This window comes from Aethalodelphis obliquidens, unplaced genomic scaffold (assembly GCF_003676395.1).
Source record: "Aethalodelphis obliquidens isolate GAN/ISIS:26980383/991018 unplaced genomic scaffold, ASM367639v1 scaffold10, whole genome shotgun sequence".
In the NCBI taxonomy this organism is placed as follows: Eukaryota; Metazoa; Chordata; class Mammalia; order Artiodactyla; family Delphinidae; genus Aethalodelphis; species Aethalodelphis obliquidens.
This window is the reverse complement of record NW_020837954.1, coordinates 36511241-36537977: the sequence shown is the minus strand read 5'-3', so window position 1 is coordinate 36537977 and position 26737 is coordinate 36511241. Positions and strand designations below refer to the sequence as shown.

The window sequence follows — 26737 nt, the reverse complement described above, 5'->3', positions numbered from 1 at the left end:
GTACTTGGGCCTCTCACTGTTGTGGCCTCTCCCATTGCGGAGCACAGGCTCCGGACGGCAGGCTCAGTGGCCATGGCTCACGGGCCCAGCCGCTCCGCGGCACGTGGGACCCTCCTGGACCGGGGCACGAACCCGTGTCCCCCGCATCCGCAGGCAGACTCCCAACCACTGCGCCACCAGGGAACCCCCACACGGGATCTTTTGTTGCGGCACGCGGGCTTTTCTAGTTGTGGTGTGCAGGCTTCTCTCTAGTTGTGGCGCATGGGCTCCAGAGCGTGCGGGCTCAGTAGTTGCAGTGCGGGGGCTTAGTTGCCCCGTGGCATGTGGGATCTTAGTTGTCCAGCGGCATGTGGCGTCTTAGTTTCCCGACCAGGGATCAAACCTGTGTCCCCTGCATTGAAGCCGGATTCTTAACCACTGGATCACCAGGGAAGTCCCAGGACTGGAGTTATGATTAGTGTTCTTAGCACCTTTTAAGCCTCTGGGTCATGGTAATTGGTTTTTGGTCTAAGCCATCCTTTTTGAGATTCCACATTATAGAATTTTATATTATGACACTAATGGGAAAAATGTTAGAGTCCAGGAATGTCGGCTGACTCGTGAAATGTCAGTATCTTGGGTCTAAACAAGGTACTTTTCAGAGTTCATAATGTCTGCAGGCTATTGGTCACCAATGTTAACAGTTGTTTAGCCTTCTGTACTCCTTTGTACAGGTACAGAAACAAGAACACACAGGTTCTCTTCACTGCTTAAAAGTAACAGAGGGAGAGTGAGAATTCCAAGTGCTGTTTCCTCCAGAGGCTTTTAGGAGGAAAATGTTCTTACAAAGAGATCTTGATGATCTCTTAATTAAACTACTGCCTACACACTGAAAGTGGTAAGATGTATTGGCAAAAGTGGTGCTTTATAAATTCAGAAGACAACGTTTTGTCAGATATAATATTTATTACTGTACTACTTTTAATATTTATATAATGCATTTTGCCTTATACTTGAGCATAGTTAGATTAAAAAAATTATTTTGAATTACAGATTCACTGGAAGTTGTAAAGACAGTATAGTGAGGGCCTTTGTGCCCTTCCCTTAGTTTCCTCCAATAGTTGTATCTTATATGACTCTAGTACAAGATCAACATTGGCATTGGTACCATGTGTGTATATAGTTCTGTGTTGTTTTATCACATGTGTAGATTCTGTAACCACCATTGAAATCAAGACACAGAATTGATCCATTACCACAGAGATCTCCCTCATGTCACACTGATGGGCTTCCCCCAAGCCTCCCTAACCCTGGCAACTACTGATCTGTTCTTTATCTATATAATTTTGTAATTTTGAAAATGCTATATAAATGGAATCATGCAAAATGTGATTTTTTGAAATTGGCCTTTTCCACTCAGCCTAAGTCCCTTGAGATCCATCTGAGTTGTTGAGTGTATTAATAGTTTGTTCCTTCTTATTCCTGAGTAGTATTCCATGGTTTGGATATACTGCTGTTTAATCATTCATCTATTGAAGGATATTTTGATTCTTTCTAATTTTTGGCTATTACTATAAAACTTCCATGCACGTTTGTGTGTAGTTTTTTGTTTGGACATAGGTTTTTAGTTCTCTGGGATAAATACCCAGAAAAGAGATTTCTGGGACATATAGTGTCTATTTATTTTTTTAAAGAAATTGTCAAACTATTTCGCAGAGTAGACATACTAGTGTAGTTTGATTTTCAGCAAGAGAATAACAGAAAAATAAAATCTATGTAGAGTTGAAGGACACCATTATTTACTTTCTCAGGCCCCAAAACTTGGGAATCATCCTAGTTTCCTGTTTTTCTCCTGTATTACATCTATTCATAACAAGTTTATTGGCTTTACCTTCAAAATACTCCATTCAAACCACTTCTTTAGAAATTCTACTCAATGCCACCCTCCTATAAAAAACTACCACAATGCCAATCACTCTTATTCTCTTCCCTTTAATCTTTTTCTTCATTGTATCTACCAAGACCTGAAACCATGTTTACTCTGTTTTTCTTTTCTTCAGAATGTAAGCTCCATGACACTAGGGCCTTTGTCTACCTTTTTTGCCTCTATATACTCAACTTCTAAATAATTCTTAATGCCATGCTCAATCTAAATTTGTTGTATGAATGAATGAAGCTGAATATGTCCCTGATGATTATAATAAGAATCTCCTGTCATTGAATCCACCCCAGTTAGGTCTCTGATGAATATACATGCCAGAAAAATGCACACTTTTTGAATTTTAGCCATGATTCCTTTGTGAAAGCCCTGGTGAGCTCACCTGTATTGTCTGCCTGTGGTAGTGTAGCAGCTTCTTCAGCTGGATTGCCCCAATCTTGTCTTTCATGAGGCCTGATAATAAGTTCTGAGAGGCTAGTCATTAGAAGCACCAACAACCCTTTCTCCCACCAATTTTTTTTTTTTTTTTTTTTTTTTTTTACCATCTACGTTCTGAATTTACCTACATTGGAAATTTTCACACAGATTCAGTTGAGTTTTCAAAACTTCATTTAGTTCAGAGTTGGTCCCATTCTTCTCTACTTCATGTATGGCTAATTATATTGCTATATCAAACTTTCTTTCTCCTCTCTTCGTCAGTTCCTGTCTTAATTTCAATATGAAGTTCTGGTCATAAAGTGGATCCTTTTCTTCCTGAGTTTCTGCTATCTCCTTTCAACACCTGAATAAACCAATATCTGACATCTTTTACCTGTCGAATTTGGTTTTCTTTTTATGCCTCTGAACAAATCCAGCTTCTATAGCCAGAGTGTTCCAAGGAGATGCCTTTTAATTTCCTTCTTAGTTCTTGGGTCCTTAGTAATTTCATGGAATATTTCCTTTGCAACAACCCAAGAAGCTGATAGAAAACTGTTAAGACCCATGAAGTATTGCAGTAACTTCCCACAATTCCAAACTAATTAGACACACATGCACAAAATATCAACCAAATGTGGCCATTTCAGCTGTTTGTGATCCTAGAATGATTTTTTTCCTGAGATAGTGTTGCCAAAATCTTGGCTCCCCGTACACTGATGCCAAAATGAGATACAGAGACAGAGTTTTGGAGGAGAAAGAAAGGGTGGCTTTATTCTTTGCCAGACAAAGAGGGGAACACATCAGGGTAGCACCTCAAGAACTGTGCCCCGCTCCCTGGGGAATAGGGAGAGGTCTTATAGTCAGGGCTCATGGTCAAGGGTATGTGATAAGGATCAAGGTGGTAACAGTCCTGCATTCTTCTTTCTTCTGCAGTTTCAAAAGGGTGGGGTTGCTGACAAGATGAGGGTGTGTGCAGGGTCTCAGGTGGTCACTCTCCTAATCTTGATGAGCTTCTCTGGTCCCTTTAATCTTGCCTCAGGTGGTTTCCTGGCTGCAACTGTTCGAATCTGCCCTTTGGAACTCAGGGAAGGTCATGGAGGCTGCAGTCTTGCCTATAAGAAACGGGGGACAAAAAGGCCTCTGTGCCTGGGAGCCCCATAGAGCCCTGCTGTGTGTGTGTGTGTGTGTGTGTGTGTGTGTGTGTGATGGAGAAGGGGAGTAAGGGAAGAGGGAGATAGAAAACTGGTTTATGCTTTCAGCTGTGCTAGGATCTAGTCAATCTGTGCTGGCTATTTGAGAAGCACCACTTGTAACCTTATAACTCAATAACTGAGAAAGATGTTTTGTCAAAAAGTTGTTGGAGATACCAAGTGCCTATTTTCTATTGAGAAAGTAATCACGGCTTATAAATGATAGCTTCATTTTTCTGGAGAAAGTCATCTGAAATTTTTGTGCCTTCCAGCAAAATTTAAAAATTTCAGTGGCAGCAATTCCAGTTCCTAGAGATTTTCTGAGCCCTCCTCTTTCTTTAATGGCCTTTCCTCTGAGACTCCTCGGTTCTTTCTGTTACTGAGTCCAAGCTCGCTCTGTTCACCGCGAGACAGGCCAATAAATCGGTAAACGAGGTGTTGAGGCAAGGAAAGACGGCAGACCGAGAAGATGGCGGACTAGTGTACCCAAAAAAACATCTTATGGGGTCTGGATGCCAGTTTCTTTTATAGAACAGAGAGGGGAAGAGTTGAGGAAGAAAAGTAAAAAGGCCATTTGTCTTGCAAAATCTTCTTGCTTGGCCTGCATCAGGGAGGGGATGTATTAATTTCTTCTTTTCTGCAGCCATTCACAGGTGGGCAGGGTCAGAATGTCTCTCTGTGAGCTGAACAAAGTCCTTTTAGTTTGTCAGGCAGAGGGTCAGGGTTCCCTGTGGCAGGCCATTATGTATACTTACAGCTGTAGGTAGTGATTATGATAAGAAAAGCAATGAAAAGCGAAAAGCAAAGGTAAAAGTTAAAGAAACAGAACCAACGTGGAGTCAGAATTCGCTCTTCCCTGTTAGATTTCCCCCTGATGCTAAATTGCATGTAGGCTCTGTCCTGGACCACAGTCTCAAAGGTCTCCTTGTTGATATCAGACAAATCTTCAAACAAAGTTTATGACCACGGCCTCCCTTCAATCCCAGTCACCTTATGTTTCCCCTTGATCCCTTCTATGTCAGCAGGATCCCAGAGTATTTCTCTTACCTGCTGTCTAGGGATTTCTTAGGCTTATACCCTTTGTTCCTACATTCCCTCAAGGTAGAGAACCCTCCTGCTCAGATTCCAGATCTGGAAGGGTTGTTTCTTACATACGCCTACCACCATGTGTTTTTTACCTCAAATTTGTCTTCTCTTAGTTTTGGCATGCTCTGTGCCTTGAGTGCACTCCTTGGTTCTGGTAGCAGCCATTACTACCCCAGGACAGGCAGTTCTGAGTGAACCTGACTACTCTGCTGATATTCACGAAATTCACTACTAAAGGGCTTTTGTGAAAAAGAGCATTTTCGAAGTTTAGTTCTGCAGCAGTTGTGGAGAATAGCCTGCCTTATTTTTTAGATCAAGATGTGGGTGATCTCTGCTAATTTGCTCAGTAAATACTTAGTGATGCCTTCCTGAAATATTTTCAAATCCATTTCATTTATATAATCTTATTATTGAGCCCCTAGTAACATTCTTTTTTTCCCCAAAGATTAGCAGGCTGACTGATTTTGCTTCTATTTAGAAAGCACCTTCATACACTGATGATTTGTTTTGATGGCTATAAAACAAAGGAATGTGAATTGGAATATTCTGATATGATTATCCTTTTTGTCTTAATGTATTTTTATGAATCCTCTTTTAAAGAGGATTTATCAAGAAAGCAATTGCTTAGGAGCAATTGAAGGAGCAAAAGCTCCTTCTTCGTTACTAAATAATCACATAAAATATTTTAGTTTAATCCAACAATTATAAAAAACTTTACATTTGCATATTTCACTACAATTTTATAAAAAAAGAAACAAAATAAAAATGTGAATAACTTTTTGCCATAAATCATGTCCAACCATAAATTAGTTTGCTTTTGTTTGCTTTGTTTTGTTTTAATATACTATAAAATATTAAATACATTAGTAAACATGTAGATAGTATATTTCAAAGGACTATAAGTATTTGGGTATTTATTTTATTTAAAAACATTTTTCACTCTTTGCATTGTCGTCTGCTTAGTTGCTAAATTGAGGCAGCCTACCTCACATGGTATATGACACTCAGAATTTGTCCTGGTAGGATGCCATCCAAACTAAGTCCTTAAAAGTAAAGCAAAGCAAAATGAAAAACTACAAATATGAAAATTGCTGGGGTTTAATTGGTAGAGAAGAAACCCAGTTATAATAATGCTAATCTGCAATTTTTAAATAGGATGTAATCCATGACAGCTCAAACAGTCTAAGGACTTTCTGTAATTCACTGGCAAATGGTTTAGCACATTTAGAAGAATAGCAGGGGAGTGGGATGTGTATGACAGGAAATTTGAATCTCCACGTGGGTGGTTAAGAGCCACCAGGGAGCACTTAGTTACACACTGGTCACTCAGCATCACACATCGGAGACTGATGCCACACATCATATTCTCCAGTTCATGGGCTCAGTTAGCACTCTCTGTGGGGTTCAGATAAAAGCCAAACTGAGATTATGGGCATTGCCCTCACCCCCTCAATAGGAAATGGAAATAAATACAAGATGGTGAGACTCAGAGATTGGGAGAATACAGAATAAGGTGGAGCAAAGGGCTGTGTGACCTTGGATGGTTTTTGGATCTCTTTGGGTTTTAATTTTTTCAAGTGTGAAATGCAGATTTGAGATAAATGACTTTTCAGGTTCCTTTCAGTACTAACATTCTGTATATCTAAAATTCGGTTAGCGCAGTTATGCCACTGTCCTTAGAATTGGACTGGTTATTGGAGATGAGGTTAATATGGAAAAGGAAGGGGTGTCACTTAAAAGTTTTAGGGCTTTTCATATACAGTGCATATCTTGTTTTATGGAGAATAAGATGTGTCTTATATGGAATATATTTAATAAAGAGTTTAGAGGGAAGAACTTCAGGGAATATTATGGAGAATAAAATTATACTTTTGGAAAGAGCAGTGTTTTTCCATATAGAAGCTAGGAAGACTGAAAGGCATTTGCCTCAGGGCATAGGAATAGACCCCAGGGAGAGTGCCCAGTGGGGACTCTGAAGGATATTTGGCCTGGATGGATATCTAGGCAGTTTAAAAGTGAGTTGTTACACTTCTCCAAAATTAAAAAAAAGTTTCTTTACAAATCTTAACATGAAACTTTAGGTGACACAGATATAATATTAAGTTATATGTTAAAATTTTTCTTGCCCTCACTATTGTGGTGTAGGTAGGAAATGGAGTGTGAACATACTGATTTTTAATTCTGGTTTTAGTTTTAACCAGATGGAGAGAGCTTTAAGCTTAATGTTTATTTTAGAAACTGGGTCAATTCTTTGTATCTGCTTTACCCCTGCTTGTAAAAAAGACTTCTTCTTTTTCTCTTCTCTTTTCTTTAATGAGCTGAGTATCCCATGAAGAAAAATATTTCGTGGAGCTCAAAGTTCAGGGTTATAGGCACCGTTTTTTATGGTTTAGTAGTTTCAGATGTACGGTCCAGTAGTTTGAAAAAGACTGTGAAGTGGACTTTACTCCCTGTCTTATTCAAAACAGAACTTGTATCTTTCGCAGGAATGTTCTTTTATACTCATATTTCTTTTTATGCCTAGTCACATTTTCACAAAACCTCTCAGATTCTACAAAGTTTGAGTTTTCCCAGAAAACAACAGGAAATTTTCTCATTCGCCTATTAAGTAGCCCACCTCTGTGCAAGGATTTGGTCTCTGGAACTACCTTGTGTCCCTGTATTACTCAAAATTATTGAATTCATTCAGCATTATGCCAGGTGTTCTGGTAGTTATTGGTATTAGGGAGACAGCCTGGATACTTCCTAGCCCTCAATAAGTTAGCGGTATGGTGCATGTCAGACAAAAAAATATCACTGAATCCTCTCTCTCTCTCCTTCTCTCCTTCTTTTCAACCCCATCTCCATTCCCATCTCAGTCCCCATCATCATCCCGGACCCTATCTCTCCATCTCCATCTCCCTCTCCATCTCCATCTCTATCTCTATCTTTATCTCATCTCTTTTTGTACTTTGAACTAAGAGCTAAGACTTTGAACAGGTGAATAAGGAACTTGGGCTGAAGAGTAAGGCTGGTAAGAACAGAGTCTCTGCTTGTCCTGTTTATTGTATTTTTAGCACAAAGTATTGTGCCTAGTTGGTAGCTGTGCTAATTAAACATATGTTGAATAAACAAATGAATAAACAAGTTCACCTGCCTCAGCCTGAGGAATCCAGGAAGGTTTCTAGGAGAAAGTGACTCTTGAGCTCAGAATACAAAAACAAGTCTGTGAATGAGGCAGGATTTAGGTACTTTCTAGGTAAAGAGAACCCATGTGAAAAAACATAGGAATGAACTGGGTTGGCCTTTTCTGCTGTACTCCGTGTATTTCACTTTGGCTTGAAGAGAAAGTAGATGTGGATGGGGAGGAAGAAAGGAACCAAGGTGCCAAAAGGCTTTGTATAGCTTGAGAAGGAGTTTGTCTTTTATCCTAAAGGTTATGAGCTAAAGAAGAAGGATTTTATTCTTCAGTGCAGAAGATAGATTGGCGGAGATACAGGCTGTGGGCAGAGAAGCAAATTGGGGGCTGTGGCAGTAATCTAGGAAGACATAAATGAGGTGGCAGGGATAGGAAGGATGATGGTATGGCTTAGAATCGGTAAAATCTTTTTTTATTTTATTTTTCTGTAAAGGGCCAGATTGTAACTGTCTTAGGTTTCAAGGGCCATAATGTCTCTGCTGCAACTACTCATTGTGCTGCTGTGGTGCTAAAGCAGCCATAGACAGTACACAAACCAATGAGCAGAGCTGTGTTCCAGTAAAGCTTTAAGCAGGTGGTATTTGGCACATGACCCATCGTTTCCCATGGTCTAGCACAGACAGTATTGGCTGTGAAAAGACCATGGACTTTGGAGTCAGACAAATCTAGGTTCGATCTTCTTTTTTTTTATCACTTGTTAAGAATTTACATCAGTCATCTAAACCCTCGTCTGTAAAAGAGAGATAATAGTCCCTACATTACAGAGTTATTTGAAATACTCAGTAAAAGATTGTATGTAAAGTTGCTGAAACATTGTTTTAAGTTGTTATGGTGATCAAACGAATGAGTGAGATATGGTAGAAGGAAGAGTTCAAAAGGACTTGTAGATTTCTGGCTAATTCAGCTGAGTGAAAGACAAAGCTCTTTTCTAAGATGAGAAAGAAGGGGCAGGTATTACTGGGGCAAGAGTGCAGTTCTTTTTTGGACATGTTGAGTGTGAGGGGTCTTCAAGTCATTTGTTAGAGATGTCCATGAGGTTAGAAGTGATAGAAGTAAGAAGTGTGGCTTTTGGGTTCCAGAGACATGAGGCACTGAGAAATCTCTTGAGGAATCACAGTGTAGAAAAAGGAATTGATGTCAAGAGCATGCAAGATAGAGTCAGAATGAAGCTGACCAAGGGTGGACCCTGGAGGAAGGAGAGCCAGAGAGGTTAGGAAGAGAACCCAGAGGGGTAAAAAGGAAGCATGGATCCAGAAGAAGGGTTTGTTGCTAACAAAGAATGAGAGAGAACTTGAAGAAGTAAGGGGGAACAGCAAGACAATGGATATTGAATCAGGGGCGATCTGACTGGAATTAGGAGGCCATGTGACCTTCCATGAGTAGTTTCATTGGTTAGTTGAAGGGAGAGAGCCACAGGGGCATTTGTCTTTATGAGCTCTAAGTCTTTTTTTTTTTCTATGTGAAGGAAAATAATTTTAATCAGTAGCCGTTAACCTAGTGCAGGTAGACTATGCTTGTACAGTATTTTTCACTACCAGTGTTGCTTTTATCTGAATCAACTTTCAAGTTCAATAAAATATATTTAAATTAGATTATTAGGTGTATTATATATGCGTGGAGTTTCCTTTCATGTTACAAAATAGAAAACAAAAAACTGACTTTGAGAGAAGTTTTTATGAAATCCCACTTTCTAAGAACAGGCATTTTAGTCAGGGGAGAATTTTATTTACTGATGACTACAAGATGATTTGGGACCTTAGAATAAATTTAGTTTTGATTTCTGTGAATGTATATTGCCAGGGGCAGGTTGTTACCTTGTAGGAGAAGTGGTGCTCTGCCGTAGAGAGCCCTGGGGACTTGCATGATCCTTACATAAGTAGTATCAAGGATCAGTGGACATATGATTTAAATTTTGCTGGAGATAAAATAGTTAGATTTTTTCCCACAGGTTGAAGGACTAACAAGTCCATAGATGAATATATTTAGAACATGTTAAGATAAATATCATTCCCAAAGACGTTTATGCATGGATTTAAGAACTGCTTTGGAATGCTCCAAGAGGGGATTTTCTTTGGGGCAGTTTTTAAGCCAACTAGTTCCCAAGTGACTGCTTCTAACCTACTTATTTAATTTTTACAAAAATTGTGGTGACTGAGGTAGGCCTCCCTTGGAGTTCAGGTGCCAGGCTCACGGTCTTGGGTTTGGGCTGCGTGTGTAGGAAAGAAGATTTCTATGGGATGAGAACTATATCCAGGTTGACTCTCTGGAAATATTGGAGGCTTTTAAAAATTCTCTCTGGAGATAGCTCTGGAACTACCCTTTTAGATCCTCTCTTCTTTAAAGTCAAATTTATGTTTAACAACCCCCAAAAGGCTTAATATGTGAAAGTCTAATTTGGGAGACTTACAGATTTAAAATGAATCTGTAAGGGAAGGAAACTTAAATTCATGCCTCTGGTTAGACTTTAGCAAAACAGACAGGTCTAGTGTTGACTCTTTTAATGAGCCTTATGGGGTGGAAGCCAAGACATTGGGAACTTTTCTTATACTGAGCTGCGTATGTGTTTGCCTGTCAGATTCCTTAGAAAAGGCCTCAGAGGACCTTCATAATAGGTGTGTTCCCCCAACTCCTTCCCTTAGCAGGGCCAGTCTTGAGAATCACATCACTTCCCTTCACCTCTCCCCACCATTACTCACACTGACTCTCTAGATTCCATCATCCCTAAACAATTCCCAATCTGGATCTACCGGCCTCTTTTGCTCCTGTTACAGGATTGCTGAGCACAAGCTGGAATAAACCACACAGCCCTGTGAATAGGTGCCACTAAAATGCATGGTTCACAACCTTAGGGATCTTTACTTATTTTAGGTCATCTCCTGCTCACGTTTGCTGAGCAGCTATTCTTATGCAACTCGCAATGTTTTCCTTCCACTTCTCTAAACCTATGACGACCCTTCTCCATCTCAGCAGATGGCCCTCCTTTTATTTCTCTGAAAAAGAAAGGACAACTGTAGCAAACATGCACTCCTTTCGTTCCTGACCCCCTTCTGACAAAGGCAGGGTAGAGGAGGGGTGGGGGTGAGAGGGAGGGGGCCGGCAACATGCACAAAACCTCGCAGGCCAAGGTAGTGGCTTTTCTTCTGACTCAGATGGGGGGACTTTTGAAGGTTTGGGGCCAAAGAGTGGTATGATTTGTCTTATGTTTTATAAAGATCAATCTGGCTGCTGCGTGGAAAATGAGCTATAAGGGGACAAGGATGCAAGAGGGCAGACAGGTTAATAATAGTCAAGGTGAGAGATGATGGTGGTAGTAGTTAGAATTGATTAGATTCTGGACAAATGGTTAGGACCAATAAAATGTGAGGGTATGAGAGAAAGTGAAGGTCAGCATCTACTTTTAGGCTTTTGGTACAAACAACTGTGAAGCTAAGTTGTGCATGGTCATTTGTCATGTCTAATGGGCAGTTACATATATGAACCCAGAGTTCCTGTGAAGTGGTCTTGGGTGTGGACATAGATATGCTTTGTCTCTTGATATTTTATTTCCTCCAATTTTTTGCCCTTCTTTTTTCTGTGTTGTCCATCTCTCTGTCATTCTACTGGCTCTTTCTCATCAGCCCATAAACATGGTCATGTCTCTTCAATCCTAAAAAAAATACACGTATGTGAATAAAACACTTGACTTTGCACTCTCTTTAACTATTGACTATTGACCAATTCTCCCCATTTTAAGTAGGCTTCCTAAAGCATGTGTCTTTACTTTCTTATCTCCATTTTCTACCTATTGAAAGTAGACTTCTTCTCCTGTACCACCTCTCAAAGTACATTTGCCAAATTTCACAAACACCTTTTCATGCATATAGAGACATCTCCCTTGGCTTTGTCGACCTAAAAAACAAGAATCCAGTTCAAGAGGCAAAGTGTTTATTTGGGATAAAAGAATTACGATTGAGCGTATACAGATATAGGTGGAAACCCAAATAGTGTTCTGATTATATGAGAGGGGCTCAGGGTTTTCTCTCATGAGAAAGAAAGGAAGATGAGGTAAGTTGTTGTTTTTTAGAAGTGTTCATTGGTACAAGATGATGAAAAGCTAGATTTGTACTTCATTGATTGGTCAGGTGACGTAGTCACTAGGTAAATGTTCATTTATCAATCCTTTCAATAGACAGGATATTCTGGTTTCTTTTGCTTACTTCTTGGAATGGTGGCAGATTGGTCCAGTTCAGAGGTACAGAAAATGGGACATACAAGGTTATTCCTCTGGAATGGTTGTTCTGGCTCTATTTTAAATGGCTCTACTAATGTCATCTCTCACAGCTTCTTTGATGTTTCTCTCTCCCTGGTTCCCCTCCCACTGCTCTGGCTATTTCTTCTCTGTTGCTTTGTTGGATCATTATACTCTGTCTGTCTCTTAAATATTGAACACTGTGATACTGGCAACAAATTATTGAAAGATCAAGGGCAGCTCTCCTGATAGGCTGAGCAGTGTCTCCCTACCAGGAGTGATTTAAGGGAGCCAGCCATCTTTCAGATATGTCCCTGATCACTTTGCCTGATGATCCCTGCTTTGCGGGTCCTTCCCTTCAGAAGGCCCCCGTGAAACTGTCATTTTGTTCTCTGAACGGTGGAAGTCTCTAGCCCCCATCAGCATGTCAGCACAGACATGTGCTGTGCTGACAAACTAGCTCACTGTCACAATGAAGAGAAAAGAGATGCTGAGATTTCGAAGGAGGGTGGAGAAAGCATTCGGAGCATGGGGTGCTGCTTGGCAGGCAGGGGCAGAAAGGAGCTAAGGTGATGATGCCAAGAGGGAAGAGACTCTTCCAGAAGGATAGTTTTTTTCTTCCTACCTCTATGGTGGGAAAATAATCAGGGATTGATGATTCATGCCCCCTTTCTCTGGTTTCCTGCCATGAGAACCTTCTTCCAAAGCCTGTCTAAAGTATCCCTGCCCTTTATTTATATCCCATTATCCCTTTATTATGGTCTGTAATTATAGTTTTTGATTCTTTATATATTTACTGCTTGTCTCTCCAGCTAGAATGGGAGCCAGGAAGACAGGGAGCTTGTCTGTTTGATTCAACTCTGTATCTCTGTTGTAACAGGAACATAGTAGGTGCTCAACAAATTCTTTAGAAATGAATGAATGGATTTTGGTACTCCATATGTGAAAAGTTGTAAATTAAGAGCAAAGCAAAACCATACTGGTTCTCCAGAACTGAGATTTTGGTGTTGGGTTTAAATAGATATACAATAAAACTTAGATATATGAATATGTGATTGACTTCAGTTTTCTGTAACAGAGCTCACTTAGTTTGTGACCCACACCCCCCTACTCTTTTCTACCTTTCAAAGTGCCCTTTGATGCTGCATCTGTCCTGTGGTTGTACCTGTCACTCTGTGTCTGTCATGTCCCAGAATTCTGGATGGGAAGTAAGATACACTTCCCTGTTGTTTTCAGATTTCCTCTCAACCTATTTTAGGTTTCTTTTTTTCACCTATATTTCTTTCCATTCTGCCCACCTAGGTTTCACTGCCCCTTCCTCTGACCCCATGTTTTCTGGGAAAAGAGCTAAGATTTAACAGTAAAAACAAAGCACAATAAGAGTAACAACAAAAAAGCCATTTGCTGTCTCAGGGGCCTGGCACTTGCAAAGGAAATCTATGCTTTCAAGATTATTGTTTTGGCTATGGGATTGAAAAATGTCTAATTTGAAATTCAAAGCTATGCTGCTTTCTTTGTTCTCAGCTGTATTTACACTTCCCTTGAAAAGTGACTGCCACTGTTTCAGTGGGAGGATGGCAGAGGGGCCATTAGGAAGAGCAAGGGATTAGAGGGACGAAAATACTGTGTGTGCGTGTATGTATGTTTGTGTGTGTGCGCACATACACACACACACAATCTCACGTGTTCCTCATCCTCAATCATAAGTGAGTTTCTGGCATAAGTGAATGAATTTGCCACACTCCCAATCTCTTTCTTTTCTTTGCTTATAGAGGGAAACCACCTGGGAATTTAAGTGGTTTGGAAACAACCATTTGTACCATAGACAGAATTTGATGATAAAGTTTGAATATTCTGTTCTATAGAGACAACATAAGGTTAGGACTCTTTCAACTTAGGTCAGAAGCAGAGATGATCATTTTTTGGTTTTTGTTTGCTAAAGAAAGAAAATCATATAAGTGTATTTTAGAGAAATATGCATCTTAAAACAGTTAAGATAATGGAAAGTGTTTCCATTCATCCAAAGAGAGATTTTACTGGATTTTGATGTTTGGTGAGAGGCTTCCTATAGCTGTGTGACTCTGTTAGTTTAGTCATTAGAGAGAAATTCCCAGAGGAAAAAAAGGTGATTGTAATGGAAGTTGGTTAATATGACAGCACCAGACAAGACAGCTGAGATAAACAAGAAAGAACCCAAGCCACACAGAGGAAGGGACGGAAATCCCAAATATTTTCTGAACCTCTGGTGTTCCTGGCTTCTTTTTAATTTAATTTGCAAGGTAATTCAGATTATCTGCCTGTTTTCTTTTTTTCTTAATTTAATTTTTACATCAAAGTAGTACATACACATAAAGAGTCAAATAGTACTTTAAGGTTTATTTTGAAAAATAGAGGTTTACTTTTCTCCACGCCTTTTCCCATTTCCCAGAGACTACTTTAAAATACTTTTACTTTTGGGGTAATATTTATCTTTTTTTCCTCTAAATACCATGATTATTGGAGAGGATTTTCAGTTTCAGTCATTAGCTATTGACTTACATCTTTGGAAAATGCACCCGTCCCTTAACCACCACTTTGTACACATATATACATTTCCAATTTTCTATCTTCTCAGTATATTTAGATCATGCATTTGATTGAATCAGTAGTCTGTGTTCATTTTTATGACTTGCAAACACTATTTCTATCTGAGTTGTGTGTTCCCATGCCACATTTGGTTTTCCCCAGGGTAATTATGGTCATCCAATTATTTTCTTAGTTTTCCATGTGCTTCTCTTTATTTCATTGCCAAAGTCTCCTGTATTGTGTAGCTCTTTCTCAATATGCTCATATTAGGTAGGGATCAACATCTTGTCTTTGGAGGCACCTTTCTTGGAGCCTTCTGACTATTCTGACCTAATCTCTGGAGTCTGATCCACAGCTCTCAGCCTGATACCTCCCTTCATCCATGATCTTCAGGATTCCCTTTGCTTTTCTCTTTTATGGACTCCTTGTTTTCTCTGTCTATTTTCAAGAAACAACTCTTAACAATATTAGCCTTCAGAGAAAGGATAGATAAAAGATATTTGGGCGGGGGGAGGATTATACATGTTTTTAAATGGCTTTCATTTATCCTTACACTTAATTGAGAGTTCTTCTAGGTAGAGATTTAAAGGTTAGAAATGATTTTATGTCTGAATTTTGGGTCATTCCTCTTTTGAATTTTGAATGGAACTATTCAGAAGACTGATTCCAGTCAAGTCTTTTTATTTTTTAGATTGAAGTATAATGGCCTATAATATTTTTATTAGTTTCAGGTATATAGCATAATGATTTGGTATTTGTATATATTGTGAAATGATCATCACAATTAGTCTAGTTAACATCCATTACCTTACATAGTTACAAAAAATTTTATTTCTTGTGATGAGAACTTTTAACATCTTCTCTGTTAGCAACTTTCAAATATGCAATATGATATTATAGTCATCACACTGTACCTTACATCACCATGACTTATTTTATAACTAGAAGTTTGTATCTTTTGACTCCCTTCACCCAGTTCTCCCACCCCTACCCTCTGTCTCTGACAACTGCCACCAACCAATCTATTATCTGTATCTGTGAGCTTGGTTTTTTCAGGGTTTTTTTCAGTTTTTTTTGGGGGGGGGGCAGGATTTCATTTTTTCATGGTTGAATAATATTCTATTACATATATATACCACATTTTCTTTCTCCATTTGTCCACTGATGGGCACTAAGGTTTGTTTCTATATCTTGGCTGTTGTAAATAATGCTACAGTGAACATGGGGATGCATATATCTTTTCCAGTTAGTGTTTTTATTTTCTTCAGATAAACACCCAGAAGTGGAATGGCTAGATCATCTGGTACTTCTGTTTTTAATTTTTTGAGGAATATTTGTACTGTTTTCCATAGTGGCTGCACCAATTTAATTCCCAGCAACAGTACACAATGATTCTCTTTTCTCCACATCCTCACCAACACTTGTTATTTCTTGACTTCTTTGTAATCGCCATTTTAACTGGTGTGAGGTGATATCTCATTGTGTTTTTAATTTGCATTTTCCTGATGATTAGTGATGTTGAGCATCTTTTCATGTACCTGTTGGCCATTTGTTTGTCTTCTTTGGAAAAATGTCTATTCAGATCTTCTGCCCCATATTTAAATTGAATTTTTTTTTTTGCAGTTGTATGAGTTCTTTATATATTTTGAATATTAACCCCTTAAAAGATATCTGAGTTGCAAATATTTTCTCCCATTCAATAGGTTGTATTTTCATTTTGTTGATGGTTTCCTTTGCTGGTCAGAAGATTTTTATTTTGTTGTAGTCCCACTTGCTTATTTTTGCTTTTATTGCTTTTGCTTTTGGTGTCAGATCAATTCAAATCTTGATGCTTGTAAATAATATATTTTTCTCTCTTCTTTCTGGAAACCTTTAAAATCTTTTGGTACCCGGTATTAGGAAATACTATGGTGATGTCTTTTTCTTTGGTTCTGTTTTCATCCACTTTTCTAGATTCTCAATGGGCATGTTTCATCATTTGGATAGACCTATTTTTCACTCCTGGGAAATTTTCTTGAGTTATTTTCTTGACAGTTCCTCCTTTTTCTTATCTTTATTGAAACTCCTACTGTTTGGAAGTCGAGTCTTCTGGATTGATTTTCTAATTTTCTCATCCCCTTTCTATGATTTTCTGTAATTTTGTCTTTTTTTTTCACTCTATGGTCTAGACGTTTTCCTCAAGCTCATTTTCTAATCCTTCTGTTGAATTTCTTTTTCTCCTAGCCTATGTTAGTTTCCAAGAGCTCTCGAGCTTTATCTTTGTTCCTTCTTAAAACATGCTGTTTTTGTTTCATAACTTCAAAATCTCCTCTTTTCTCTCTGAGGATGTAAGAGAGTTTATATACAGTTTTCATATGCTCACATAGTCTCTGTTTCCTTTGAGTTGATTTTTGGTTTGTTGGTTTTGGTCTCTGTTTCTCATGTAGGAGGCTTTATGCAGATGTCTAGGAATCCTGGCTTTCTTTTTATGGCTGAATTTGTGACTGTGGCCTTAATGTAGGGAGATCTGATTGGGTCATTTTGTGGGGAATACTCAACATCACTATTTTTTACTTCATTTCTGTTGGGCCGCCCATTTTCCCAGAGAGGAATTTTTCCAATTTCTAGTCTGGATATTCCTTGCTTCCAGCTTTCTGGGAGCTGAATGTGGAAATAAGCTAGGGGGTTGACATTCAGTTTGTACACTTTCAAATAATCCCCCTGATTTCAGTAGCTACCCCTACTTGAGACTCTCCCTAGTCTTCAGCTGAGGTGTGAAATGGACAATTGCCCAGCTCTGTGGAATTAAGAAGGCATCTGGGAGATGGATATCCATCTACTTTTTCAACAGACTTTCAACAAATCCTCCATTTTCAGCTCCCTTTTGCCCCCTCACTTCCAGAAGTATCTGGTGGTAGCAATTCCTGGGATATTGGAGGTTCTGTACTGCAGATCAGTTTGGTTCTTGGCTTTCCCTGTGCTGGTTTAAGATTCGGCTTTCTTGGATCTGCTAAGTCAGTTACTACTTGTCCTATGCTTTCCAGTTTCAGAAGTTTTTGTTGTTGTGTGTTCTCCTATTTTCTTTGTCCTTGTAGCATCACAGTTTAAAGAATCCATTTACTGTTTATTTTGTGGAGTTTTGAGAAGAAGCAGAGGCACATGCATGTGGACAATCCTCCATATTGACCATATTGGCTGAGCCCTTCTGTCTTTTTGCATGGTTCTCTCAGTTATGCTGGTTCTTCTCTTTCCTTTGTTTATTATCCAGATTTATACAGCTCTTGATCTAAAAATTTTCACTGCTATTTACCATTTGTCTCAAAGCTACTTGGTTAGTAGGGAATATCCCATCCTTACTAAACCCATCAGAAGTCCACTGCTTTAATATCTGTCTACTTAACCTGTAAGTCTACTCCACTGTCTGCTTGGCCTCTCAGCTATGCTCTATGGTCCCTGATCTTTGGAAGTCCTGTGCTGTTGTGACAATCTCTGCTCAGTCATTCTCTCTGGCATTCTTTCCCCCTGTATTCATTAGAGCCAAGCTTTCTCTTATACTACATTAGTCCTCAAGCTCATCTCCAGCAGAGCATCTTTTTCCAATCCCTTAAATATATAGAATGACACTGTAGAAATGATCAAATACTCTGTCATTAGCTAGATTGAATTGGGTGGGGGTGGGTCTAACCTTTTCATGTAGGTTTATACTTTAGAATTAAAGGGAGGCATAAAATTTATCAGTATCATGGATGAAGCCAGACCAAAATATATTCAGTTTCTTAAAGTCAAGATTCTGTTATACTCTTAGGACTAGAAGTGGTTGGCAATAAAGGGGTGAAAGAAAAAGCCACTCTCAGTACTGTGGCCTAAATTTAAGTCAATCAGGGCTAAATTCCTCTTCTATCAGCCTTTAACAAACAGCATTCTATAGTCCACAGTGAATTCAGCACAGTGATGTTTGGATTTTGTTGATAAACCTGTTACTGGTGTTTCTCAGTTTGTATTTGCTCTGAAATACTGTCAGTTGGAATACTTCACTGAGGCAGTCAGTGTGGGATGGGAACATATGTGCCGTTGATGAAAGCTGCTTTGCAGTGAAAATCACTGGGATTCCTGTGAAGCTCTAGCTTGTGAACATTGTTATAGGAGCACTACCTTTAAAATATTTGGCTTGAGTCTGAAATCCTAAGTAGGTTTACAGACTACAGGCCTACCAGCTGAGCAGGAGTAAAAATGAAATATTTCACTATTGTGTTATGTGGAGCTTTTCTGTTGTCAGATAGAACTTTGAATACATAAATTTTAATCAAGAGAAGCCTGACTAATAAAAATCATCATGGTTAGTGGTAAAAAGTAAGCTTTAGAGGCATTATGATTAAAGGCTGTGTCCTCATTATAAATCAAGTAGCCAGAATTTCTGGAATGAAGAAGGGAGAAAATGGTGTGGGATGAGGTCAGAAAGGTAATGGGACCTGATCATTCAGAGCCCTGGAGACTATGTTATTTTGTGGACGGGAACCTCAAGAGTGTTCTGAGCAGACAATGACATGAATTTGCATTTTAACAGGATCACTCTGGCCACTGTGTTGAAAGTTAACTTTAGGTGACAAGGGATGGAAGAGACAATTCAGGGACATTCTTGCAGTAATTTTAGTGAGAGGTGATGGTGGCTTGGATAAAGATAGTAGCAGTGGAGATAGAGGGCAGTGGGTAGGTCCTAGTTACATTTTGAAAATCAGACATGGTGCATTTTTAAATTAAAATACAGTTGATTTACAATATTATATTAACTTTAGGTGTGCCAGCATAGTGATTCAGTATTTTTGCAGATTATACTCCATCAAAAGTTATTACAAGATGATGGCTAGAATCCCCTGTGCTATATAATACGTCCTTATTGCTTCTCTATTTTATACATAGTAGTTTGTGTAAACTACTCTTAATCCCAAACTCCTGATTTGTTTCTCCCACATTCCCTCTCCCCTTTGGTAACCACTAGTTTGTTTTCTATATCTGTGAGTCTGTTTATGTTTTGCATATATATTCTTTTTTTTTTTTTTTAGATTCCACATGTAAGTGATAACTTACGGTATTTGTCTTTCTCTGTCTGACTTATTTCACTAAGCACAGTATTCTCTAGCTCCACCCATGTTGCTGCAAATAGCAGGATTTCATTCTTCTTTATGGTGAATATTCCAGTGTATGTATATGTATATATATATATATCTCCACATCTTCTTTATCCACTCATCTGTTGATGTGGGCTGTAAAAGGAAGAGAGAAATTAAGGAGGATACCAAGTTATTTATTTTTGTTTTTGGTTCTCTGCACAGGTAGGGATGGAGATGATTATGGGGAAAGCAGAAAGGTTTTTTGCTTTTTTGAGTGAGATGTAGAATGAGGAGTTAAATTTTGACAAGATGTAAGTTTGGGATGTTTGTTAGACATATAAGATGTCTAATAGGCAGTTGGGTGAGAAGTCTGGATTTCAGGGGAGAGATTCTGGCTGGAAACATACACATTTGAGAATTGTTGGTATCGAGCTGATATTTAAAGTCTGGGTGAGACTGGTTGAACTCCACAGGATTGAATGTAGTTAGAGAAGCGGTCTAAGAACTAAGCCCTGGGGCATTCAGATATTTAGTGGTCAGGAAGACAAGGTGAAACCAGCAAAGAGATGGGAAAGGGTGCTTTGGAGGTAGGAAGAAATCTAGAAGTAAAGTGTCCTGAGGGCAAGGAAAGATGAGTGAGCGTCCATGGCAAGTGCCACTTACAAGTCAAACAGGACGACACCTGGGAATTGATCATTGAATTTTTCAGTCTGGAGGTCACTGGTGATCTTGATGGAATCTCTCTCTTCCTCAAACATCTTTGACAAGAGCACTGTTTTCTCTTTGGCAAGTTTTCCACAGTGTCTTGGGATGAAATCTGATGGGGCCAGAACACATCAACTCTTTTAGAGCTATTGATGTTTTGCTTTCTTTTTTAGTCAGTTTGTCTCCTGTTGGGTTTATGTCTTCTCTTAGCAGTGCTCTTTATAATCTATGTCCTAGTCTGAATATCATTCTGCCTGAAGTAGAGGACAGGCCAAGCAGGGGTCAAGGACTTGTGTATCCTTTGTGTCATCCATCATCATTGACCTCCAACCCAAGAAGCAGGTACTATGAACTGAATTGTTTCTCCCCAAAACACATATGTTGAAGCCCTAACCCCCATGTGACTGTGTTGGCTGTAAGGCCTTTAAGGAGATGATTAAGGTTAATTGAAGTTAAATGAAGTCATAGCATGAAGCCCCTGATCTGATAGAACTTGTGCCCTTATAAGAAAAGGAAGAGGCAACAGAGCTCTTTCTCCACCATATGAGGACACAGCAAAAGGCGGACTGCTGGAAGCCAGGAAGAACCCTATGCTGGAGCCTTAACTACCAGCCTCCAGAACTATGAGAAAATAAATTTTTGTTGTTTAAGCCACCCAGTCTATGGTATATTGTTATGGCAACCCAGACAGACTAAGATAGTGGAGCTCTGCTTTCTTTCTACTATTTATTCTCAGCATTTTTTCAAACATTAGTTCTTTGGGGACTTTAGATCTCTTAACAATCTAGTTAACAATCTAGTTTACTGTCTGCATAGCAATAACTCTCCATTTAGGCTTTGAAATACTGGCAGCTTCTTTAGCTGAATCCAACATAGTACTTTGTGCTGAAGAGCATCTAAAAGTTTCATAAATCAGAACGGCTATGAAGATGTACTCCTAGCTTATAAGGCTCTTTTGCATTGAATTACTTTAACTTCCTAGAATTAAAGGTTGGGTTGCGGAGGCAAGCCTATCTTTCTTGCCTTCCTTGCATCCTTTTCTCTCCTCTCACTCCCTTATTTTCCTTCTATACTAATCACTTGCAATATTTCCTGCCTGAAACATTTTGAAATGTTTACTCTATGGTACTCCAGGATTTATGAAACATTCATCCAGTATTGATCAATATGTAGCATTTGTAATTTTTAAAGCCTTTGTAAGCCTGTAGTGGCAAGAAGAGCTTATCTGTTTCTCTGGTTTATGCATTAGCAACAACAAAAAAGTCAGTACCTGTGAGGTCTTTTCTCTGATTCTTCCAGATTTTATTTTTCTTAATATGGGCATTTCTTTCTTTAATATTTTGTCAGAAAGCACTAAAACATTAAACAATTATTCGTAGTCTCTGGAAATCCATAATTGGAAATCTAACTTCAGATTCCAGAATTATGTCTACAAGGGTTGATTATAGGCGGCACTGTGTCTATGTGGTCCAGACTATGGACCATCCCTATAACATAGGGACAAAAGAGAATGGCTACTCACTGGGAATTTAATGGTTTAAAGACACCAGGTGTATGTGCCAGGGGCAATGGAGGGGTTGGTTAATACTTTAATTGCTCTATCTTCTACCTGTGAGATGTAGAATGAATATGTAATATCTGTATTATCTATATGTATATCCTATGTAACATTATATGTCTTATTATATATAAATATATATTTTAGGCTGACACTAATGTTGAAGGATATTCATCATGGTACTCAGGGGAAAAAATAAAACCGTACTTGTGGAGAATTTTCAAAAAGGAAGAAGAAACATTTAGATGAACAGTTTACACAAAAGAAAGCCCATATGGTTTAATGTTGTACATTAGTTTGTTTTAAACCTTTTGTGGTTTATTTTTGATTTAAAATGAATATGTGCCTTAATTAGTTTTGAAGTGGGATAGGAAAGCATATGTTTTTTAGTTAAACACAGAGTAATTTATGTGGTATTCTCTCTCTTATTCTTGGTGCTAGGTCTTCAAGTTAACCAAAAAAGTGTTGTCCAGAGACCCAGGTCAGCCCATCCTTATTGTGTTGAGAATGTGGTTTTTGTTTTTTTTTTCTTCTCATTACACTTTGCTTAACTGAAAAGAAAGAATTTCTAGGTCTTTATTCATCTATTAATCAAACACTTATTTGACACATTTCATATTTATGTATATCTACTATGTAATACAAATTTATATGTGTCCACAGTGCCTTAATACCTGAGATATATTTATCCTTGTCTGGCTATCTTTTTTATCTATCTGCCTATCTATCTATCTATCTAATAGAGATAGGTATAGATATAAATATAGATATCTGGGCCAAAGGATACAAAATGAAATAGAATCCTTTTCCTGCTCTCCAAACCTCAGGGATATCAAAGAAAAACTGCCTTATGAAGTTGAATATGGAAGAAGTAAAATTTAGGTACCTGAATGAACTCATGTAAGGTGGAACTCAGAATGTATGTCCTCTTCATCATTGTCTCTTGGGATAAACCAGAAAAAGAGCCTTGGTTATAGATATAATCATACAGTCCTATGTGTGTCATAGTGTTGTTATGAGGTCAGATGAAAGAATGCATAATGAACATGTTTTGTTTTAAACTTTTAAGCACAAAAAATTATTGTTGATATTCTCATAATACTCAAAATCCAGCCCCTATGTGTCTGTCTCTGTCAAAAGGAGGCAAGTTAAGATGTATTTTATTCATCGTATCTGAGCCCAGAAGGCTGACAGGTGAAAGAATCTGTTCTTGCCCATCCTGAAATCAGGTCATAACCAGCCTGGTGGACACTGAAGGACAGGTCGGCCCTGATTCACTGAAGGCCTCGAGAACAGCCAGTGAGACGGTGCAGAGCTGTTTCTGTGTGGTTCTCTGGTGTGATGCTTTCCCAAGGTTGGTTGTCTGCTCTTCCTGTGTCCAGAGCTGTGTGGCTCTAGGGAGTCATTTGTGGTCATGAAAAATCATGTGGCTTTTTGGAGATTTCCCAGGATGTTGATGACGCAAAACTCGGTCAGACCAGGCTGGAATTGCCTCTAAACTTTTCTCCACCGCTTTCAATTTCTAGGTATGAGCCAAAGCATTTTCTTCTCCTTACTAATAGTCTGTCAGACGCTACATATCAGTTAGGGTTTTGAAATTCTATCCACAAAGTCATGAAAGCAGAAATCATACTTTCCTGTGTTTTAAAGAACAAGCTTAATTTATCTTCCATTTATTCATAGAAATGATAGGTTTTTAAGATCCTATTTTTGATTTGCTTTGGATTAATGAGCAGATTTTTGGTAGCAAGAGAGCGAAAATGGAGCCCTACGTCCTTGCAAATGTGTTTAATTACGAAACACGCTGAGCCACATTTGACCATTTTTTGTTTCTGAACTAATGTCAGCCTCTCTAATCTGCTACAGAACATGTTTTGCAGCTCCACAACAAAGGATAAAAATAAAATAAATGTTTGGGAAAGCGCTTTGAGATAGCTAAAGATAGAGAGCCACACAAAAGCATACAGGCATTGGTAGAATGACAAATTAATTGTGCTGCCTTTAAGTGGTAACACCGAACAATTAATGCACTTAATTGCTTTATTGAAACAGAAAGCTCTTTCGTAGTTTGCATGATTTCTTTTGTGTAATGAGAATGTTCATAAATTTATAAGTGAGTGCATAACATCTGATTTAGGGAGTTTTGGTAATGCATCTCTGTTTTCTAAATTTTCAGACAGCATTTTTCTTTCTTATTTTATACATTCAGAACTGAGTTCCTAATGAGATAAATTATTATAAATTGTTGGGAGGGGGAGGGAAGTGAAATTATTTTTAAGAAACTAACAGCTTTGAATAATTTATTGGTGTTTCAGATTTCATGTTTACTGAACCTTATTTTCAAGACTAATTTTAATTTCTTGGGAACATAACCTAAATAAGTTTATCGTGAGGAGTTTTTTCAAAACACAAAACAACACTGAGTCCAGTGGTTTTTGAGTTGCATTGGAGAGTTGAAGATTTCTGAGGGGTCAGCCTGGAACTGGAAGAGGGGTGGGGGAGGTGAGCAGGCAGGCACCACACTGGATGATCCGTGAGGGTTTTGCACCTCACTGTAATCTGGCACTTAAAGTGCTCTGCACATTGGAATAAGTGAATGAACAAATTGACCCCCACCCCTCCATCCCTGCTTTAACTTGAGAGACTCGGTTCTTCCCGTTTTCTTTACTGCACTCAGAGTAAGTTTTCCAAAGTTCACTAGAGCAGTTCCAGAGATGATGTAAAATATTCTCTGGGGGGTCCTGCCCTGTTGCTGCTACGCACACACACTGAGTGTCCTGGCTACTCTTCCTATCATCTGCCTTCTCTTCCACATTTCTCTCCACCATTCTTCCTAGACCTCCAGCTCCCCTGTACCACTAGCCCCAGTGGGAGTCGGTGTCCTAAAGTGCTGGTCAAGCATCAGTCTGTATTTCCCCATTGCACTGGCACAGTGATCAGAAACACTGCCAACCAATTACGGAGATGGGCAAGCTCCCTGAAAACTGTCATGCACTGTGTAAATGCAAGGTATTAGTAATAGTTTTATATAGGAGTTTATTGATTTGTTAAAGTAACTGATATCATCTTGCCAAAATTGGACACCCTTAGATACCCTGGGACCTTGGCTGTCTGGTCTACCTTCCTAAGCCTTCACTGACCTCTCTACTCTTGGTTTGGAGATATTATATTTAAATTTAATCACGTTCAATAGACTGTTTGACCCTCGGTATTCTGAGACAGAGAAAATGATTCATCCTCTCACAGTGTCCTTAGGTGATGCATGATGAGCAGGTAGATGATAACAATAGTAAATATTTAATGTACTTCCATGACAGGGAAGGATGATTCTTTACAGTATCTCATTTTACAGTGAACAGCTGACATTTTTTTAGGATGTCCGGTATGAATCTAAGTACTTTACATAATTTGACTCATTTCATCCCCATAATAATTTTCTCGGTTAAGTGATATTATTGCCCATATTTTACAGGGGAGAGAAACTGAGCAAAGACAGATTGAGTAACTTGTTGAAAGCCACCCAGCTTGTAAGTCATGGGACTTGGTTAGGTAGTTTTACTCTAGCCTAGGATGTGAGATGCTCTCAGTTTAATCATCTCAGCAATACTGTAATTTCTTTTTATGTTTTCCTTTTCATCCCTGTGAATCCCAGAATGATTTTCTAACCTTATAAAGCATACAGAAAAAAAAACCTAGAGCAATTACATTGTTATTAAAATATCATCTCTAGGGAAGGAGCTATATTTGTTTGCTAATAAGATGAAAATAGCTTCATTTTTTTCTGGTTATAAAAATAATACATACTATTGAAGACAATTGAAATAATACAGAAAATACAAATGAGAGATCATATCACCTGAAGTCCTACTACCTAGAGGTATTTGGGTGAATACACTTTCTGAAATTTCTCCATGTACATGTACCTATAGCTTTTTTGTAAGACAATACTATACATATTGTTTTGTAACCTATTCGTATGCTCTCAATGTTTTAGGAATGTCTTTTCTGCGGCAGTGACTATAAATATATACCATGTGGTTTTTTTTTTTGTATACCATATTTTAGAATGGTTGTGTCATACTGCTCTGTTTGGCTGTAACATAATGTATTTAAGCAGTCCCATATTGATGAACATTTAAATTACTTCCAATATTTACATTATAAACAGTATTATTATAAACATGATTTCCACAAATCTTCTGGTATGTTGACAGTTGCCTTTCGGGGAGTGGAAGTGGGATTGTTGGCACAAAGGACATTCATATTTTTTTGGGGGGGTATATAGTGCCAAACCTGAAAGGTTGTAACAGCTTAACACCCTACATATATATATATATATATATATATATTTTTTTTTTTTTTTTTTTTTGGTTTGTGTGGGTTTCTCTGTTTTTGTCTCTCCCATTGTGGAGCACAGGCTCTGGACGCGCAGGCTCAGCGGCCATGGCTTACGGGCCCAGCCGCTCCGCGGCATGTGGGATCTTCCCAGACCGGGGCACGAACCCGTGTCCCCTGCATTGGCAGGCGGACTCTCAACCACTGCGCCACCAGGGAAGCCCTCTACCAATATATTTTTAGTGTGCCCATTTCTTTTGTTTCTTTCTATTGTTGATTTTGTCTATTTTAAAATATTTTTGCCTGTTTGATAGTTGAAAAAAATTTTTGTTTTTATTTCTGATACTTCAATGATTAGTGGGGTTGAATGTATTTATTATGCTTATTGACCATTTATATATGTGTATTGCAAATTATGTAACTATTAATGTCATCTATCCATTGTTTTTGCTAGTCTGTGGTTCCTTTTT

At 38.6% G+C, this 26737-nt stretch overlaps 1 protein-coding gene across 2 annotated transcripts in view; it reads left to right on the top strand.

The window, feature by feature from the left end:
- The window catches only part of KCNH5 (potassium voltage-gated channel subfamily H member 5), a 326164-nt gene that overhangs the window by 93888 nt on the left and 205539 nt on the right, over positions 1-26737 (top strand). The gene's annotated exons all lie outside the window — the stretch shown is intronic.